Below are 15,514 nucleotides of genomic sequence, written 5' to 3'. Positions count from 1 at the left end.
CAATAAACAAACAAAATGTCAGTAAGTACATAATTAATAATTTAATTAACATAAGTAAAATCTCATCTTACACTAACAAAGAATTAAGGAATAAATAAATCAACATAATAATTAAGCACAAAAAGGCAAATTGATCTGAATTAACACAAAAAAAAAAGTAAAAAAACTATGAAGAAGGCAGGTTACAGATAGAAACTGCAGGAGTTACAGTTCCCTCGTGACTAATCAGAGCATATGTATTGTTGGAAACCCTATGCATCTTCAGTAGGTATTTCTAGTCACAAGCGTTTTGCCCTTTAACACTTGGGGGTTAAATTGAATGTAGTTCTGTTATGTTTGACTTGATTGTATGGAATGTGACAAGCTTGAAATAAATTCAATAAAAGTTTCAAAAAACATTTGCCTTTTGCCTAAGCATGGTAACGATAGCTAAGTAAATCCTCACTTGCAAACAGCTTCCAAGTGTGAGGTCATGTCTGCCACAACCATCTTGAACTGGTCTGCCATGGCTATCTCCCCTGTGGCTTCCTTCAGTGATTGGGGTTCCAGACTGATCTTCTGTAACAAAAATACTGCACTGATGTTGATGGGAAGACACGGAAACTGCTTTAAATGGGGAATAAGATTGCATGTCATCCTTTGACTAGAGCTTCATCAATCAAATACTAGTACTTGGCCTTCTTGAATTGGTAAGTGATGACTAGCCTGTCCTCCCAGGGTACTGTTAGTTTGATGACCATGATAGTTTTCGTACTCCTGGACAGAAGAACCATGTCTGGATGGAGTGAAGTTACTGCCACCTCTTCTGGAAACATACGCTTCTTCTTCAACTTGACCTGCATTTCCCAGTCTGAAGCATGTTGCAAGATGAAGGGTGGGTTGTTGGTAGCTGTCGTTGCCTTTGGGACCTTATGTCTTTGCCTTTGAAAATGGACAATCTCTGGTGATGCTGCCTGTGGTTTGTTGGCTTTGACCTGCTGAAGATACACCCACTTAGCGAACTTTGTAAGAACTTTATCATGCCTCTACCAGTATCAGTGCTTTGGGACATACAGTCAAAATATGATTCATTGTTCCTAAGCTCCTTTTTTTATTTCAAAACATACCAATATACATTAATAAATCGTTCTTTAAGCAATTAGATTCAACAATAACCTCATTTATTTGGAATTCTAAACATCCACGCATCAAAAGAGCGACCCTACAAAGACAAAAGGCAGAAGGCGGCATGGCTCTACCTAACTTCCAGTTTTATTACTGGGCAGCAAATATACAGGCGATAAGAACCTGGACACAAATAGAAGAACATACACAGGCATGGACCGCAATAGAAGTAAAATCCTGCAGTACTTCTTTGTATTCCTTGCTTTGTGCTCCAATAAACACACGTTATCGGCAATACACTAATAACCCAATTGTGCTCCACTCACTTAGAATCTGGAACCAATGTAGAAAGCATTTTAAGACGGAGAAGCTTCTTTCTGTGGCACCCCTGCAAAAGAACCACCTCTTTCAACCCTCACAAACATATGCAGTTTTTAATATCTGGAAAAATTTGGAATTAACTTGCTTAGAGACCTTTATATAGACAACGTCTTTGCATCCTATGAACAATTACGTTCCAAATTTAACATTCCAGCTACAAATTTCTTTCACTATCTTCAAATCAGGAACTTTGTTAAACAGAACCTTCCAGATTTTCCTCATCTTGCACCCTCATCCACGCTGGAAAAATTATTGCTCAATTTCAAGGAGTTAGACTCCATCTCTACAATATATAAAATCCTTTTACAATCCCTTCCTTTCAAAGATCCAAGAGGACACTGGGAAAATGACCTCTCAATTAATATATCAGAAAAGGAGTGGAAAGTAGCAATGCAGAGAATTCACTCAAGCTCCATATGCAAAGCATACAATTATACAACTCAAAATTATATATCGAGCACATCTGTCTCGACTAAAACTCTCCAAAATGTTTCCAGGGCATGATCCAACCTGCGAACGTTGCAACCAAGCCCCAGCCTCACTAGGTCACATGTTCTGGGCCTGCTCCAAATTAACATTATTCTGGACAAAAATTTTTAATTACCTCTCAGACAGTCTTGGACTCACAATCCCTCCTAACCCATTAACAGCTGTGTTTGGGGTTCTTCCAGAGGGTCTTAAAGTGGAGAAAGACAAACAAACTGTGATTGCATTCACTACACTGTTGGCACGCAGACTTATTCTGATAAACTGGAAGAACCCAAACTCTCCTCTTTTAAGTCAGTGGGAAACTGATGTGTTATATTATTTAAAATTGGAAAAAATCAAATACTCAGTTAGAGGATCTGTGCAGACTTTTTTCAAAACATGGCAGGATCTAATCAGTAATATTTTGAAATGATTTTATAAAGCACAGAGAATTTGTTGATTTAGGTATTTTTAAAAGCCTTAAATTTTACACCGTTTGGCTTGCTCTCTCTCTCAAGGGTGGGGATCGATCTGTTCTTAGCATAATTCTTTTTTTTTGTAAAACTTGATTGCTATGTATTGATTGTAATAAAATTAATAAATAAAAAAAAAAAATATGATTCATTGTACAGAGCGCCGCTCCACACTGCTTGCAGAATGGGTCTTCCTCTTTGCCCCTGGAACCTAACTGACATGATAAATAAAACTGCCCAATTTATAATTATTTTAAAAATATGTTTGCAAATGTTTGGATTTTTAAAATATTATAATATAATATTGATAAATTAAATTAGATTGATTTTGTGTATATCCTCCTCTTTTTAGGCATACCCTATTTTGACTGCTGTTAGAATATTCAAGCCCTATGCCCTTTTTTCTAGTGCTAAGGCCTTTGGCCTTTAAATATGAGATGCCTAAACAATAACAGGTTGCAGTGTATGGTCAGTGAAGTGAAGTACTACTTAGTGTCATCAATGCAGCTGACCAGAGTTAACCTACATATATAGATGAAAGACTATGGCTCTAGATTTGAGGTAATGAAAAGAATAGACATACCCCTAAAAGAGGGAGGATAATAAACGTTCATCATTACTCACCAATGAAGGGCCTATGCATGTGGGCTGACAAAGAATGCTGTTGGAAAGAGATGACTTTGTGGGCACAGACTAGTATCCTAAGCCTGCTTAACATGTTGTGGAATAGAAAGCATATCAACATTCCTAACTGACCGTTGTGTATTTTTAAACTGATATTAGATCTCAGACATGCAATGTGGACTGGAGCTGTCTGAAAGCAACACTGCAACACAGGCACCTAACTTTGTGAAAAATACTGATGAACAACTTTTATTACAAGTGTGTATCTCTGAAAATGCATTTCAACATTTAGCAGAAAGAATTTTGCTAGATCACCTTTATCAGTTTACTCTTTTTCAGATTGTTAAATTATTTTAGTTTGTCACAAATGGACATGTCTTTAAGTGCAAGGATGCCCTTTCTTTGCTTTTCTTCATGTGATTTGTATTCTTGCTATGTTATAAAGTATGCTGTCCAGAATTTAACAAAGTAACCTAGAGTGTGGTCTGACTAACATTGGAGATTTTGAATCTGATGTTTATCATTTGTATTCAACAGATGGTCATTTACTAAGAAAAGGTGCCAGTCACACTTACCTAAGGTCAGAATCAGAGCACTCTGATTCTAAGGGATTATAAATCCTGCCTGACCCAGGAGTGCAAACTTATTTCAGGAGGAACTGGAGATTGCTTTAAATTTTTAAGTTTTGCCTGCTCAGCTCAGCTTGCTGCTATTAGAAAAAGTAGATGAAAAGTGAATTTTCATGATATAATGTGACATCTTAGTCAATCTTTTTGAAAGGTTATAGCCCAAGGGTTCTCTCCTGTAGCTCAGTATTTATTATGTGTATATAATTTACATTTCTATTAACAGCATGCTGCACTTTCCTAACTTTTAACAGCATTCCCCAAGTGTTTGCTCAGTTTTGAAGATTGGACTTTTTCCACATTTGTTTTTGATGTTTCCTCGTTATTTGTTAATTTTTCCAACTTTGGTTTCATCTACAAATTTCAGAGGTCTGCTCTTTATATCAGAATCTATACCAGTATAGTAAAAGTAACAAAGTAACAGGCCAAGCAGAGATCCCTGAGGAACTCCACTCTTGAGTTCATCCTCCTTTGCTGGACTTCTCGCCTATTAATTGTCTTATTATACATTTTTAAAGTAGTACTGATGACAGTGGCTTCCAGCATCATAATTAATCTTTGGTCCAGAACCATAATGCTGTGTCATATATTTTTATGTGCTTTTGTTGTCTAATTTTAGTTGCCTGGTAAATATTTTGTAAGGCTGTACTCCCTTCTTCTAAAACTGGCAGTCAGTTACACTTTAATGGTATTAATGAGACATACATAATCTCTAGCTTCATAGTGATCTCATTTAACTGCATCCATTAACTAAATATAATGACTTTAGATGGACAGCATGTGGCAGAGTCAGTGACTTGGCGGCACTGATCTGTTTTTACTTGACAATATCATAGTTAATAGATGCCTAAGGGGTATTCAAAGGCACTCATGTTTTATAAACACCTTCTCTAATCTGACCTTTTGCTTCAAAATCAAGTCATACAATAGAAATAGATCATTATTTTTTCCAGGATCATTTGACTATGCTGATGTCTAACTAACTAACTTGTTTTATTCCTTCTTAAGGCATTTTTGGCAACTCACCAAATAAGTTTGCCATACCTAAAAGCTGTGAAAACATCCTCAGTCGATATGCATTTTGAAATCATCTATAATTATTTCATATTCAAATGGTACAGTATGTAGTGAAAATCTTCTTAATAATTTAATAAATGTTAAATCATAATTGTAGATAACACAATATGAAAATGGTGCAAATAATAACACGTTGGAATGAGTACTGTAACTGCTGCTAGCAGATTTTAGTTATTGTTTAGAAATTAGGCAACTGACATCTTGCTCTTATCTCTTCTAGTCACACAGTTGAGTACTGTTGCTCATGTCTCAGATAACGACAGCAGACATCAGGTTTCTGACTTGAATACTGAGTCAGTTTCTGACACTTATTGTGACACTGGAGTTAATCACATTAGGGTCTTTCCAAAAAAGTGTAAGCAGATTCTTTAAACTAATGAAATGGAGAACACCCTGCTTGAAGAGTGCAACTATGTGTTTTGTCCTTTGAAATAAAACAAAAAATAAAATGCTTGTGTATATTTTGTGTGACTTTATAATGATGCTTCTTTCAAGTAGCAGCTCTTAAATAATGGCAAGCACATTTCTAGGAGATTTTTGAAACTCCTTAGCTACACCAATCAATCTTGCCATTGCAGTTCATATAACTTGTGTAACTTTGACATATGTTATGTGCCAATTGTAAAAAGTGGTATTAAAATATAAATGTATTACTGAAGATTCATAATACATGGTGCTGTATATTGCATTAGAAAGGCCGAAATGAAGGCTTTTTGTGACTTATATATATATGTACCAGGAAGGCTGTTTTTCCAAAAAAGATCAGGACAAAATATGCTGATGAAAATTTTCCTCTAGAAATGAATGTAACTTCTACAATTAATTGCATTTTCCGGGGTCTGAGTTTACTGTATCTCAGTCTCATATTTCTTGTCTTCATGCTTGGCAGATTCAAGGTCCCCTGTCTCTCTGCCAATATAGTAACTAAATATCTGACCTGTCTATAGTGTGGTCAAATGAGCCAAAACAGCACACAAAAGAGAAAATAAAATGTAGGGGCACCAAACCAGTTGTCCCGGTTTAATTCAACTAAAGTTTCTAGTTAACAAAAAAAGAGTGCTCAATGGCAAATAAGGCAAAAGCAAAAGAATCAAAATGACAAAGGTATAGCTTCTTTTTGGCTTCCAGGACAAAGGGTTCTAATGGCCCTCTATAGTTTACCGGAATTCTGTCTTGCTGTTTGCTAGATCAACAACTAACAACTTCTTCCAGCGGTTTTATCGTACACCAACAGGAAAGAGCAGACTCAGTCAACTCAATACTGTGGGTGAAAAAGGAGACAGCATATTTGATAGATAGTGTTCTCTCTTGCCCCAGGGTGGCATCATGTACTTTGGATAAGCCTGGAAGGAGATTGTGACAATAGTGTTGTCCCTTATTCATACAGTTTTATAGTTTTTATAAAGGTAATAATTTCTGCATTTCTTATTCCAGATTGAAAGTGTCTCAGAAAAGCTAAATTGAAAGGATTTTCATGCAGATTATAAAAAAAAAAATCTGTGTTAAATGTAAAAAGGAATACCTTATTGTAACTTGATGATTAGTATCAATCAAACTGAGTGCAGACAGCAATCCTGTCTGATCATCTTGGAAATCCAACACTCGGTTAATGAGAGCAATGAATAATCTGAGATGAGCAAATCAAACAATAGCAATTAGGAAAGCTGAAGATGTCTTTCGATGTCTAACTATCACATCCTGAATGGTGAAGTGCTCTCACTCTGAGGATTTTGAAAATGATGCTCTTTATTTTTTCAACTATTTCCAATTTGTTACACATTGTTCTCAATTTCTGAACTTTGGACTTTTAAGATGACATGTTGGGAACTTTGTCTACACTCATTTTGATTGACCCTGATATTCATTTATCAATAAAGCATTGGGCACCAAGTATGAACCAGCCTAGGATGGAATATTATTGTATTACAGGACACACATTACATACACACAAAGTCACTAATGAGAACTAATTTAAAGTTGCAAATGATATATACAATGTAGGTATATTGTCATAAACTTGACAAAAAGACACAAAAAGGATTACAGCAGCCATCCATATTTTGTTTTCCTGGCTGCAAAATTGGATAAATAATGGTTTTACAGGTTATAGTCCACAAAAGAACTGATTTTAGAATGTCAAGACTGCGGTTTTAAAGGCAAACAGAGGAAGTGAAGTCATCAATGAGACTGGAACCGGAAGTGACATCATCTGTGCTAGACAGAATTTCCCACAACTGGTCTGCAGAGAAGTGAGATAAAAAGTCAGTGTACCCCCTGGTCTGGTGTGGAATTACTCTCATTCAGGCTGTTTAGCTACATCCCATGCACACGTGTGTGACTATATATATATATATATATACTGTATACTGTATATATATATATATAGTGCATACAGTAAATCATGAGCTTCCGTGAATTCACTTATTTGGCACCTATTCACAGCCATGTACAGTACAAAAACATTCTGAAAGGCCACAGCACAGAAGCGACACAAGTTTCACTAAGGGAAGCTGCGGTCTTGTTCTTGTACCTTCTGTTGTGTTAATGTCTCTGATAATACGTTTTGATAATTCCATGTGTTCTCAGTGTTTTCTACTGTTTTTCAGATAAAATTATTACTTTTCAACAATTGTAGCAAAGCTTAGTGCAGATGAAAGTGCTTTGTCAAGTGCTCCTAAGCAGTAACAGATTTTGATGAGTTCATTTGATGTTTAGTGCATAAAATTATGTGTTTAGGGTAACAGGTAGGTAAAGTATGTAGTGAATAGGATCCATTGGATCTAACCCCGTTTTTTCTCATAGGATCAATACTTTCCGCAGGGTTTTTCAGGAATGTTACACACTAAATTCTTTGTTTGAGGCTTAGATTAACCAATGTGCTGGCAAATGTTCATACTGATCTTGGTCCATGCTGACTCCATTAAATCATGCTGATCCTGCAGATTTTTCTGTCACACATTAATGTTACTAATCTCCCATTTCACCTCATCCTAAAGGTTTGTGCTGGTCTGAGATCTAGGGTCTGTACAACAACAACAACATTTAAAAGATGATATTGCTGTTATATTCATAGATTCAGCTGGATATAACATATTATTTGTAACTTTATTCTGACTGAAGCATCTATTATGATAAATGTAGACAATCAATAATGGGATTCACATCATTAATAACAACCACAGGCCTAAAGTTTTCTAAAAAGGCATTCCCCACTATTGTGATTTGATTCTGTTTTAATTTTTTTTTGAACCTTACAGATTTCTTTGACAAAAAAATATATTTTAAACATCTGAGAATCTAGATTGAACATTATTTTTTTTTAATTAAAGTAATTTTGTTTAAGTAGATTTTGTTTTCCATTTTGTTTTAGTATTTTAACTATGACAATATATTTTTTTCATGGACATCATCATTTTTGGTTCCAGTTGCTAGGGCACAACCTGGAGTTGCTAAGGGCATCTCTTCAGAAGTTGTGCCGAGTAACCAACAGTTTATAAGATAATGCCACAAGAACCAAATTTTTTGTGGATAAATAGTAAATTGGCAGTGTGATTTTTCTAAAAGGCGTTTTGGCAAACCACCCAATCTGGCACTTCTTGTATGATTTTGGGCTATACAAAAATAAATTGTATTGTATTGTTCTGGTTAAAAGATTTTGGTTTCATTGCCTCCTTTTGGTTAGTCGTCAGATTGGCTTGATTCCTGGTTTTGATCTTGTTTTTAACAATGTTTCTTTTCCTTGTCCTCTCTATCCTCTGGTGTGCTGGAGCGAGAATCGCTACATGATTATGCCATATATCACCAACAGATGGTTCCACTGACATAAAGGAGGACATATTCATGATGTTTACAGCAAATTCCTATCCTAGCATTTCCAGATGGCATCAAAAATCAAGATTCTTTAGGCCAGCTTACATTTCTTGAATCTTCAGTTGTCTTGTTTTGGTGACTACATGTCCACTCCCACCTCATGTTCCTGTTCTTTTGAGACAGGAGTTGAACCTGGAGTGGTTATCCGCTGCTTTAGTCTGTTCGTTCAGATAACAACAACAACAACATTTATTTATATAGCACATTTTCATACAAACAGTAGCTCAAAGTGCTTTACATAATAAAGAATAGAAAAATAAAAGACACAATAAGAAAACAAAATAAATCAACATTAATTAACATCGAATAAGAGTAAGGTCCAATGGCCAGGGGGGACAGAAAAACAAAAAAAACTCCAGACGGCTGGAGAAAAAAATAAAATCTGTAGGGATTCCAGACCATGAGACCGCCCAGTCCCCTCTGGGCAATATATAGTCAGATAGTCACCACACACCACACCACATCACACTTTTGTACACCACAGTTGTAAAGAGTTGTTATCTGAATATTTGTGGCCTTTGTGCTTACACAAGTGCGGCTATTCTCCACTGATGTCTCTCAGTGACAATTTTTTTTCTTACCTGAACTGAACTTCTGCTCACTACTATTTTAATCGATTAATTATCCGGTGTACCTAATTAAGTGCCTACTGCTGTTTAAAAGTTTGTGAACCCAATTTGTAGTCCTTTAAAATGTAAACACTTATAATGAAATCATTACTTAAACAAAATTAAACCTAAAAGAATTTTGTCTGTTTTTGGAAGAATACTTTGTGGACAGATGGGTGTAAAACTCAAGTTTTTTGCCTAAAACATAACAGAACTAAAAAAAATTTGGGGGAGAAACCGCCACCTTCCTTAAGGAAATAACTTAACACATTGTGACATACACTATAGAGGGAGTCTGATCATTTTTGCCTGTCTTTCAGACTACAGGCCTGAATAACTTGCATTAAAAATCTTAAGATACTCAGTGATATCTGTTATGATACTGTGTGTTATAATATGGAGAGTAGTGGGTACGCAGAAGAACACTGTAGTGACAGACCAGGGGATGGAAAGAATGAATGCCTGAGTGGTAGGCAAAGTTATTAATAAAATGCAAGTACAGGTCAGAAAACCAAAAGAACCTTCATAAGTGATCGTCAAAAGACAAAACCAAAGTCAAAAAAACTTTGTAATAACTCCTAAAACGCACTTGTTTTAGCTTCTTCTAACTACACTTCACATTGTTGTTTGATTTTTGAAGTGAATCAGAATGCTAGAATGTCAAAAGCTGTGCATTTCTGGACTTAGCTCTTTTTAAGAAACTTTACTATCAGAGGTAGATGTACTGTACCATAAGAGGAATATGGACACATATTATAACAACTGCTTGAGAGGAATAGGGGGGCTGTTGAGTGACTAACATCTCAGACATTTATTTCACAGCCAACATTGCTGACTCCTTCCTCAACTGTTCTTCAATCTACCACCACCCTGATCTTCTTTCTTACTGTATGTGGCACTCATATGCCTCTTCTACTTCCAGCACATTCACACTCACTTAGGGTCAGGAACAACATTGCCTTCCACATTTTCTGCAACTCCGTCAGCTGATATAATCCAGGATCTTGTCGGTAACCACCGACCAATTCATTTTAGTAACTGCTCTCTATCCATGCCCCACCTGTCATGGTGGTTTACAAAACCCAATGACTCTGCTACATGGCATTTTTTCCTTAAGCTACCCTCTTTATAATCAGCATTTTAATTTCTAAAGATATCACTTTAGACATTTATCACTTTATGATATTTTTTCATGTCATAAAAATATTTATCATTTTTTCATGTCATAAAAATATTAAAATAACTACAGTACGTGTGAGATAACTAGGCACTCATGTATAATAACTTTCTATTTCATATTATCCACAATATCAACAAGAGATATTAACTATTTTATGAAGGAAGGATGCTCAGCTGAATGTTCTCAGGGGATTCTTTAATGGAGGGATAACTGCATTGCTCTTATCTCAGCACTGAAAAGTGGTAGTATGATGCACATTGGCCAGAAGTGCAAGTAGGAAATGTATTATACTCTGCGCACCTGACAATATGACTACTAGTAAAAGGGAGTACATTTTGTGTTTTGGAGTAGATGAATCTTAGTACAGTAGAATGTTGTGGCAATACTTGAAGTGGGGTCTTCATGAGATATAACTGACATGCCTGAAAAAGTTGAAGCACTTTAATTATGGACACTGGAAAAAACAAAGACAGATGTGTGAAACTAATTATTAACTATGGGAAATGTGTGGTGTCATACACAATCACGTTGGGAACAGCTCTCTTCCTCCCTCTAAAGAGCAGATGATTCACAGCCTTACCACCTCTGACATCACTTCCGGTGTACATCCACCTGGACCCATTTCTTCCTGCCTAGCCTGTACTCAACCAGAATTGTCGCCATCTTGGAGCAGTCACTCTTGAGACTTGCGTCTGTGAAGATGCCTCTAACTCATGTGTGCTTTATGCTTTGTTTTCAATTGTACGGAGTTTGCCTGCGGGTGCCCCAACTCAATTGGATTTTCTTCCAATGGTTAATGTCTCACCTTCTAAAGATTGTGCTGTTGATTAATACATTTAAAAGATCAGTAAACGTTGATAAGGTCCTGTGTGAATTATGAAATTTTGTTTAATAAATAATGAAACATTATCATATATTTTTGTCTACATCAACAGTATGTGGGTTATCTTTAGAAGCTCTTTGAGGTCAGAAAAAAATGTTTCTTCAAGCTATTAAACACAAGGCAAACAAAATCTATAAAAATGTATTTATATATATACAGAATTATGAGTGTATATACACAGTATAAGTGTGTAGAGAATCACAGAGACTGATCTTTGTGCATATTCATTATTTATGATGTAAATGACAGCTTATATGAAATATGCCTAGAGCATGCAAAGACAAAGGTGAGAACATGTAACTAAAGCTTAAAAAGCCATTGAGCAGTTCAGTTGCATATCACTCCAAAATGACAGGCTGTCTGTGTGTTAACAGGCAGCAAAGGTACATCATTATGTGAACAATGGAATGGAAGTGTGGGAAATAGGTAGCCATAAAACCAATACGATGAGGTTTGTTATGAACTGCTGTAGGATAAAATGATGATTCACTTAAAGAATGGGTTGTTTGTGAAAAGAAAACATAAAGCACATTGCAAAGCTTTGACATTGGCTACAGTTTTGTAATGATGGTTTTGAAAACAACTAGAGCTGTGCGTTTAGAAGAAAACCTATAATTAAGCTGGCAACAGTAATGATATGATGAAGTATGGAATAAACAGAGTGACAGTCAAAATATACAAAAAAAATAAGGAATGGAAGTATTGTTAGAGTTTAGGAAGGATTAAAAGCCACAGTTTAGCACTTTGGTGATTTTTTTACCAATTTTACCAATTTATGTACAGTTCAGGATTATAGACTGAACACAAGGAGCTCCACATAACACTAAATCTTGATGGAGACACTTATCACTGTCAAGGCACAAGCAGTTGTTACATTTTTAATTAATGCACAAAATGCACATTTAAATGCTATGAAAAAAATGTGAGACAGAACAACTGGGAGACAACTCTTTAGTGTTATTTATACTATATTTGGATTTTGGTGCTAAATAAGTACTGTCCTACTGTCCTTATGTCTGGATTTCAATGGAGGGTTAGATGTACATGGATGAATGAACAAATGCTTTAGAATGATGGCAATCAAGTGGTAAGTGCTGCTACCTCACAGCTCTGAGTTCATGCCCTGGCCCTTGCATTGTCAGCATGGAATTTGTCCCAACCCCACTTTGTATATTAAGTTGATTCATGAATATTATTGGACTTACAATGAATAGATAGATAGATAGATAGATAGATAGATAGATAGATAGATAGATAGATAGATAGATAGATAGATAGATAGATAGATAGATAGATAGATAGATAGATACTTTATTAATCCCAAGGGGAAATTCACATACTCCAGCAGCAACATACTGATAGAAAACAATATTAAATTAAAGAGTGATAAAAATGCAGGTAAAACAGACAATAACTTTGTATAATGTTAACGTTTACCAAGGGAGTGAAACTGAAGATTCGCATAGTGTGGGGGAGGAATTATCTCCTGTCAGTCTGTCAGTGGAGCAGGACAGTGACAGCAGTCAGTCGCTGAAGCTGCTCCTCTGTCTGGAGATGATCCTGTTCATTGGATGCAGTGGATTTTCCATCTTTGACAGGAGCCTGCTCAGCGCCCATCGCTCTGCCATGGATATCAAACTGTCCAGCTCCGTGCCTGCAATAGAGTCTGCCTTCCTCACCAGTTTGTCCAGGTGTGAGGCGTCCCTCTTCTTTATGCTGCCTCCCCAGCACACCACCACGTAGAAGAGGGCGCTCGCCACAACTGTCTGATAGAACATCTACAGCATCTTATTGCAGGAGTTGAAAGGTGCCAGCCTTCTAAGAAAGTATATTCAGCTCTGTCCTCACTTGCTCAGAGCATCAATATTGGCAGTCCAGTCCAATTTATCATCCAGCTGCACTCCCAGATATTTATAGGTCTGCACCCTCTGCACACAGTCACCTCTGATGATCACAGGGTCCATGAGGGGCCTGGTCCTCCTAAAATCCACCACCAGCTCCTTGGTTTTGCTGGTGTTCAGGTGTACAGTAAGTGGTTTGAGTCGCACCATTTAACAAAGTCCTTGATTAGGTTCCTATAATCCTCCTGCTGCCCACTACTGATGCAGCCTATGATAGCAGTGTCATCAGCGAACGTTTGCACGTGGCAGGACTCCGAGTTGTATTGGAAGTCCGATGTATATAATCTGAACAGGACCAGAGAAAGTACAGTCCCCTGTGGCGTTCCTGTGTTGCTGACCACAATGTCAGACCTGCAGTTCCAGAGACGCGCATACTGAGGTCTATCTGTAAGATAGTCCACGATCCTTGCCACCAGGTATGAATCTTCTCCCATCTCTGTCAGCTTGTCCCTAATGAGCAGTGGTTGGATGGTGTTGAAGGTGCTAGACCATATTTCTTACAGCCACTGCTTCTGGTGTCACATCTAGAGCCTTATGTTACCAGAACAGGCCTTGGCTCCCTATACCATGAATACAATTACTCAGGTTTGATAATGGATGGATACCTGGTGTCACACATGTGCGCATGGGAGGCAGCTAGAGGGCTTAAATAATAGTAATATCACACCAGACCAGGGGGTAGCGAGCTGCATTAACTCTCTCTCTCTGTCCTCTGCAGACTATCCTCGGCAAATCCTACTAGGTACTTTTGATAATGTCACTTCCAGTACTGGCACCAACAGTGATGTCATGTCCAGTCCCGAAGACTCCACTTCTAGTTCCAGTGCTCTGGATGACGTCACCTCCGGTCCCGGTGACATAACTTCCAGTTCCGGTCCAGAAGACGCCACTTCCTGTCACGACCTTTGAAACCACCATTTTACTCAGCCTAAGAGTTCTGTTTTTGACATTGTACTACACACAACTCAACAAGAATTACTCATTTTGAAGCCAGGAATATTACACGGGTGGCTGCCCCAAACCTTTGATGTTTCCTGAGTCTTTTTGTGACGTTGGATAATATGATTGCAGAAGATGAAACTGATAATGATAAAGAGTCGGGACATCACCTTAGTAACCCTGTATAATTAGATGAACAAAAAATAAAGAAAACATGCAAGAAATGTGGAGTAGTCTTTTTCAGACTGAAGTTCTGTATCTGAACTGAACAAGATGGACGACTTCTGGGTTATGAGGTCAGGTGACAGGAATTGTAGGGTCCAGGTGGACGGACATGGAAGTGACATCAGCGAGGGAGAGGCTGTCAGTCTTCTGTCTTCTCTTCTGGAGAGGGAGAAGAAAAGAGGCATTAGTATACAGCGCTAATCCCCGGTCCGGCAGGTAATTAATAACCTCACTGAAGCTTTTAAGCTGTCTTCTGTGCACACCCGCATGACAATGACATAATATTTGGTAAGATGGTGCAGTGTGTAGACCCTCTTTTAGCCCAAGATGAAATCTTGTCTCAGTCACTCTTTGGGTGAATTATTTAGTTTTCCTTCCACCTTCCAGCACGTGCACGGTTTAATGATTCTCAATTCTAAAGCATGCAGGTTTAAGTGAGCGGAATTATGTGATGGTGCATTTTCTTAGGATGTTTCCGCCCTTTCAGCAATGGCTGCCAGTATAAGCTTCAGCTCCATACAAGTCTGAAACTGTTTTAAGCAGATTAAGGCAATGGGTAAAGTTAAAAGAGTGATGAATGTAAAAAAATATTATAATATTCATCCATTAGAGAGACCTAGTTGGCACAGCTATGCTCTCTCATACTAGGACAATGACAGTTGCTAGTTGATGTAAATCACACATCTCTCAGAAATGGGAGAAAGAATGGAGAATGTGGAGAAAACCCACATGAATATGCAAACCACACATAGACATTGAAGCCAGCCTTGTGGAACTGTGAGGCAGGAACATTAACCACTGCCCCACTAAAAAGCCACACTCGATAAACATACAATTAAAAAAAAAGTATATTTTTTTTTTAGTTTTGCACATTTGTTTATGTCCTGAGGCAATTCTTTTATGAAGGTTCGAGTGATTTCTTAAAAAACCCTCGAATGTATTAAAAATTTTATCTTTTCCCACAATACCTTTAGAAAGTAACATGTTTATTTTTAATGTGACTGGGAAGTTTAGAAAACAATACATAGTTGGTCTGGATCAGTCCCTTTAATTTGTGACTATTTTCTTCTCATTATAATGAACTAATTGTTGATAAAGCAATAACCATTGTTTGCCACTTTATAAATCCTGCATAAACATTCTTACTTGATCCAA

Source organism: Polypterus senegalus, chromosome 3 (assembly GCF_016835505.1).
Source record: "Polypterus senegalus isolate Bchr_013 chromosome 3, ASM1683550v1, whole genome shotgun sequence".
Taxonomy (NCBI): domain Eukaryota; kingdom Metazoa; phylum Chordata; class Cladistia; order Polypteriformes; family Polypteridae; genus Polypterus; species Polypterus senegalus.
Note: the sequence above shows the minus strand (reverse complement) of the source record.